Source organism: Mus caroli, unplaced genomic scaffold (genome assembly GCF_978045245.1).
Source record: "Mus caroli unplaced genomic scaffold, Mus_caroli_1 scaffold_22, whole genome shotgun sequence".
In the NCBI taxonomy this organism is placed as follows: domain Eukaryota; kingdom Metazoa; phylum Chordata; class Mammalia; order Rodentia; family Muridae; genus Mus; species Mus caroli.
This window is the reverse complement of record NW_028227277.1, coordinates 4,774,383-4,780,212: the sequence shown is the minus strand read 5'-3', so window position 1 is coordinate 4,780,212 and position 5,830 is coordinate 4,774,383.

The following is a 5,830-nucleotide window of genomic DNA, read 5'->3' as shown; positions in this document are numbered from 1 at the left end:
GAAGTTAAATATTAAAATCTATTATCAAGAAAATTTACTGACTGCCCAGAATGACCATTAAAATGCCACAATAGCTGTTGGCCTTCCCAAAAAATCTAATGGTGCTACCTTTAAAATGGTTAACTGAAAAACATCTGAGGGTAGAACAATTGCCATTTATATCATCAGGATGTCAGATACTAGAAGAGCTGTTACAGAATGAGATAAATGCTGAACACATTGAAGAATCTATGGGCCCATAGATAGTTTGCTTCTTACAAAAACAATTAAAGTAAAGGGAAAATGTTAACTGATTCAAAAACCGTAAATATATATATTTAACCTATATAAATATTTTGTTCAAGAACTGTTATAGTAAGTAATTTGTAAACAGTTTCTGCAGTCTAAAATTTAACATTATGTGGATGATATATAGTGGTTGGTTAGACAGAAATACCATAGAGATAAATTATTAAGTAGCTAGGATTTTACCAAATGGTAATAAGGAATTGCACATGATGATATATAAAGAGGGTATGCTGTCAGTCATCTAAGACATAAGATAGGTTTGCAGGAACTTTGCAGGCAGAAAGTAAAAATCCAGGAGATATCAGTTAAAAACTATTAAGCATTTTCAAACGTGTCGGGGCATAGAACTGGCTTTGAACCATAATTGAGTAAACTACTAAAGAGCTAAGGAATTTCTTTCAAATGTTATGTGTTGATGAGGAATAAAATTGTCTGAGAAAATTATCAGCTGAAACTGAGAGATATTTGGCTGTAATACAAAAGAAATTACAGTATCCAAATCTTGATTGCATTTTAATTATTCACCCTCTACTCACTCTCACTAATTTTGGATATCAGAATCATTGATAAATTGGCAGCTGGTGATTCTTCATGGAAAAAAAAATTGTCCACCAACATTTGCCTCTTGGCATCTACTTCAAATATCTTCCATTCCTGGAGCATATATATTCTCTACTTGAGAAACAAATCTGGACTTTTTTTGATTTTTTTATTGGTTATTTTATTTATTTGCATTTCACATGTTATTCCCCTTCCTATAAAACAAGGAAAGCAAATACATTATCTCTATCATCTCCAACTAATGTCTCATATAAAAAAGTCTTCAAAACAGGAAAGTAGTAACTGCCACATAATTGGTAAAGATCACTGGTCACTGGAGGCATTAATGGAAATGGCCAATCCTAGCAAAACTTAGCAACTACACCAAATTATACAAGCAAGAAAGACAAAATATCTAAACAAATTGAAAAGGGTGGGGGAATTGGCATCAAGCTTAAATTAGAAAAATTATTAAAATTTGCCATGGAAATTTTTCAAGAAACATCAACAAAAATGGTAAATTACACATTATTTTCTTTTTCTTTCATTGGATATTTTCTTTAGCGACATTTAAAATGTTTTCCACTTTTCAGGTCTCTCTGTCAGGAACCTCGTATCCCACCCCCTCCCCTGCCTCCAAGAGGGAGCTCCCCACCCACCCTCTCACCCACCCTCCCACCCACCCACCCGACTACTCCTGTCTTCCCACACTGGCATTCCATTACACTGGGTCATCAATTTTTCACAGGACCAAGAGGCTCCACACCCATTGATACATGACAAGGCCAAATTCTGCTACATATGCTTCTGGAGCCATGGGTCCTACCATGTGAACACTTTGGTTGGTGGTTTAGTCCCTGAGAGTTCTGGGGGTACTGGTTGGTTCATATTGTTGTTCCTCATATGGGGCTTCAGACACCTTCAGCTCCTTGGGTCCTTTCTCTAGCTTCTTCATTGGGGATCCTATGCTCAGTCCAATGGTTGTCTGTGAGCATCCACCTTTGTATTTGTGATTCTCTGGCAGAGCCTCTCAAGACACAGCTATATCCGGCTCCTGTAAGTAAGCACTTTTTGGTAACCTCAGTAGAGTATGGGTTTGGTGACTGTATATGGGATAGATCCCTAGGTGGTGCTGTCTCTGTATGGTCTTCAGTCTCTGCTCCACATTTTGTCTTAATATTTCTTCCTTTGAATATTTAGTTCCCTCTTTTAAGAATTGCTTAAGCATCCATATTTTGGTCATCCTTCTTGAACTTCATATGGTCTGTGAATTGCATCTTACCTATTCTGAACTTTGGGGCTAACATCCACCACCTATCAGTGAGTGCAAACTGAGTGTGTGTGTGTGTGTGTGTGTGTGTGTGTGTGTGTGACTGAGTTACCTCAAAACAGGATGCTATTTTCAACTTCCATCTATTTGCGTATGAATTTCACGAAGTCACTGTTTTTAATAGCTGGGTGTAATTGTGTAATGTACCATATTTTCTGGGTATCCATTCCAACCTGTCACTTCTAGTATCTGTGATGCTAGGTGCTTCATTTCCCACTGAGGCCAGTCAAGGAAGCCCAGCTGGCAGAATATATCTGACATTCAGCAACAGCTTTTGGGATAGCACCTTTTCTGTTGTTCAGGACCCACAGGAAAGTGAAGCTGCAAATCTGCTACATATGAACAGAGAGTCCTAGAGTCATCCCTTGTATGTTCTTTGGTTGGTTCAATTCTGAGAGCACTGAGGATTTGGTTAGTTGACTCTCTCCAACTTCCTCCTTTGTTTCTATCCCCTTTGGGGCCTGCATTCCTTTCCCATTTACTTCCATAAGAGTCCCCATGCTCCATCCAAAATTTGGATGTGGATGTCTGTATCTTTCTGAGTCAAATAATGTGTGGAGACTTTCAGAGGTCAAAATTCTCCTGTATGAAAACATAACAGAGTATCATTTAAAGTGTTAGGGATTGGTGAGACCTTCAAGATCATTCTATTTAGCATAAGCAGGATTAAGTAAAGTCAATATTAGTTCAAGAGGTGGTGTAAGCAACCAGGTGTCAGGGAGTAAACTGAGAAAAAGAAGGATAATGGGGGACCTGGAGGACACAAGGTAACAAACAAACTTCAATGGATGCAAGCTTCGAAAGGAAGAAGGCAGCCAAAATTCCTACTCAGCTGAGAAAACTATAAACTATATACAACCATATACAAGACCAAATTGACACAAAACCCCTAAAGATGCTATAGTTATAGGGGTTTTGTAGTGGAAATAAAACAGTATGCTCTTATTTCATTAAGTTTTGGTAGGTTTTATTTCTCTGTTTATTTTTTATTTTATAATTCATATACATGTCAAATGATATCCCCTTCCATGTCACCCCTCCATAAACCGCCCATCCCATCTATCCTCTCCATATTCCCGTTTACTACTATGAGGTTGATCCTCTACCCACTCACACTCTCCTTCCTCACCACTCTAGCATCCCCTTATTCTTGGGCATCAATCCTACACAGGACCAAGGGACTCCCCTCCCTCAGATAAAGCCATTTTGTGCAAGATATGTATCTAGAGCCATGGGTCACTCCACCCTTTGGCTGGTGGTTTATTCTCTGGGGACTCTGAGTGGTCCAATTAGTTGATACTGTTCTTCCTTTGAGGTTAAAATTCCCTTCAACTGCTTCAGTCCTTCCATTATCTACACTGTTATAGTTCCTGGATTCAGCCAGATGTGAATACCTGCATTTGTATTGGTCAGGTGCTGGTAGAAGCTCTCATGGAACAGCCATTTGTAGCTACTGTCAGCAAGTGTTTCTTGGAATTAGAACTAGTGAGGGGTTTTGATGTCTGCAAAACAGATGAGATGGGTACCTATGTGAGATGGTCTCTGGATGATATTCCCTTCATTCTCTGTTCACTTTTTCGTCATTGTCTTTCCTTTGGACAGAAGGAAAAAAAAATGTTTTAGTGGAGCCTACAGTTAAGAGACTTTTAATTGCAAAAATACTTTGGATTTTTAAAGAGATGGATATTTTAAAGAGATTAAAATTTTAGGTTTGAAGTTCTGGTCGTACAGATATTTCATTTACTTGGTGTGTCGGAAATTTGGACCTTGGAGCAGCCTGTTCTCTCAAAACTAGTCAGAGAGTGCTTATCACTGTGAGCCCAATCCTTACTTTTTATTCTGAGAGTGGAGGGAAACTGGTCTTTCTTGTAAGGGTTTTGAAATTAGATATTCTGGTATCAGCAGGGCTTACTTGTCCCCTATTTAGGTTGCTCATCTGTAATAGCAAGGGAAGTGGGGGAGGGGGATCAGTACACTGGTGGCTCAAAAGAAGTCTAGAACACACTGAATTCTGCCCCCTTGTGGGTGCCATCCCTGTCACATTTTGAAGAGAAACAGTGCTCCTCTAGGAAGCTCCAGGCAATTGGACTGCATAGCTCTGGATGCTGTCAGACCCAGCCTCAAGGTCTGGACTGACTATCCTTAAGGAGAGTCATTATCCTCCAGTCCCCTGTCCCTGCTTCTCTCTCAGTTCTCCACAAAACAAGAGACTTTCTTTATCTCATGTGCTGAGTGATGTCAGTCCTGCTTCGCATATACTGATTAGATTAGTTGGGCCTTAGAAGAATTTCTTTCTCTCAACTGTTTACCAGGAAAACTGTCAGTGAGAATGGCTCAGACATCTAGTCGAGCGTGGTTCCTATAATTAAGAGCAGGGAATATGAAGATAAGACAGACTTATCAATATATTTCAAAAGTCTAGCTTTAATTGACATCTCTAATGCTTTGCACAAGAAACAGGAAAGTGTAGGTTGACTTCAAAGAGTAACATATGCGGTCCATGTGAAAATCAGGAGATTTCTATTGAGAAGTGTGCTGGACTTTAAAGAATTTCTTCCACCATGTCAGTCCCACTATGTTCCCATCTTAACAAGTACATTGTGAAGGCGGAGGTGGTATAAGAGTGTTCTCATCAGCATCTAGATCTCCAAGGATGCTTGTCCACTCTGTGACTTCAAGATATCTGTGTCACAGTGGTACCTGGTTAGCAACGAAGTCTTTGTAGCACCACAGAGCAGGAAGTAGTGGCTCAAAGCAGGGAGTAGGAAGCATGACCATGGCTGTCCTTTCAGGATTTACACTTTAAAGCTGAGACACACTGTAAAAACTCATGTCTTTCTGACATTTAACCAATGGAATGTACAGAGATTATCTTAGTCCCTTGGTGTGATGGTTTTAGACGTGACAGGAAATGCTTTATGTTAATCTGATTGTGCTAGTAATCTTATGCCAACTAGTCAAATCCTATAGTCACTTATGAAGAGGAAACATCAAATAGGATCTGCCTATATTAGATGGGTCTATAGGAATGCTTGCTGGGATTTAAAAAAATCATTTAAATTTTGTTCATATAATATGGTTTTAACAAATTCTTTCCCTTCTTTACCTCCCTACCATTCAACTCAGAGACAGAGTGAAACTAAAGAAGTTATGAACCAAATGAATTTAACAGATACCTATAGAACATCTCACCCTAAAACAAGACTACAAATGATATGCACTCACTGTTAAGTAGATATTATATAAAGGACATGGAATACCCATGATACAACTCATTGGTACTATCCATCACCTACACCTCTGTTCAGGATTGTCTTTCTGACTCATCTTTGCATAGATTCTTGAACCTTGAAAGGGAGAGCTTGATGAAGAAATCCTCTTTGAGCCCTAACATTCCAAGTATCTCACTCTCTGTGGATTGTCAAGTTGTGGCTATCTTTGTTTATTACCACCTTCTGTAGAAGATTCACCTCCGATGAAGGCTGAGTAATATACATAAACATATGGGTAGAGCAATTAGGATTCATTAGAAGTCATTATACTGATGTGTTCATTTAGCACAATTAAAAATAGCAAAATTTCAACTAGGGTTTTATGAACTGTCTACTGTCAGAGGCTTGCCTGAGATTCACTCCCAAATTAACCCTTCTTTAGTAGTTTCTTTTTTATTCT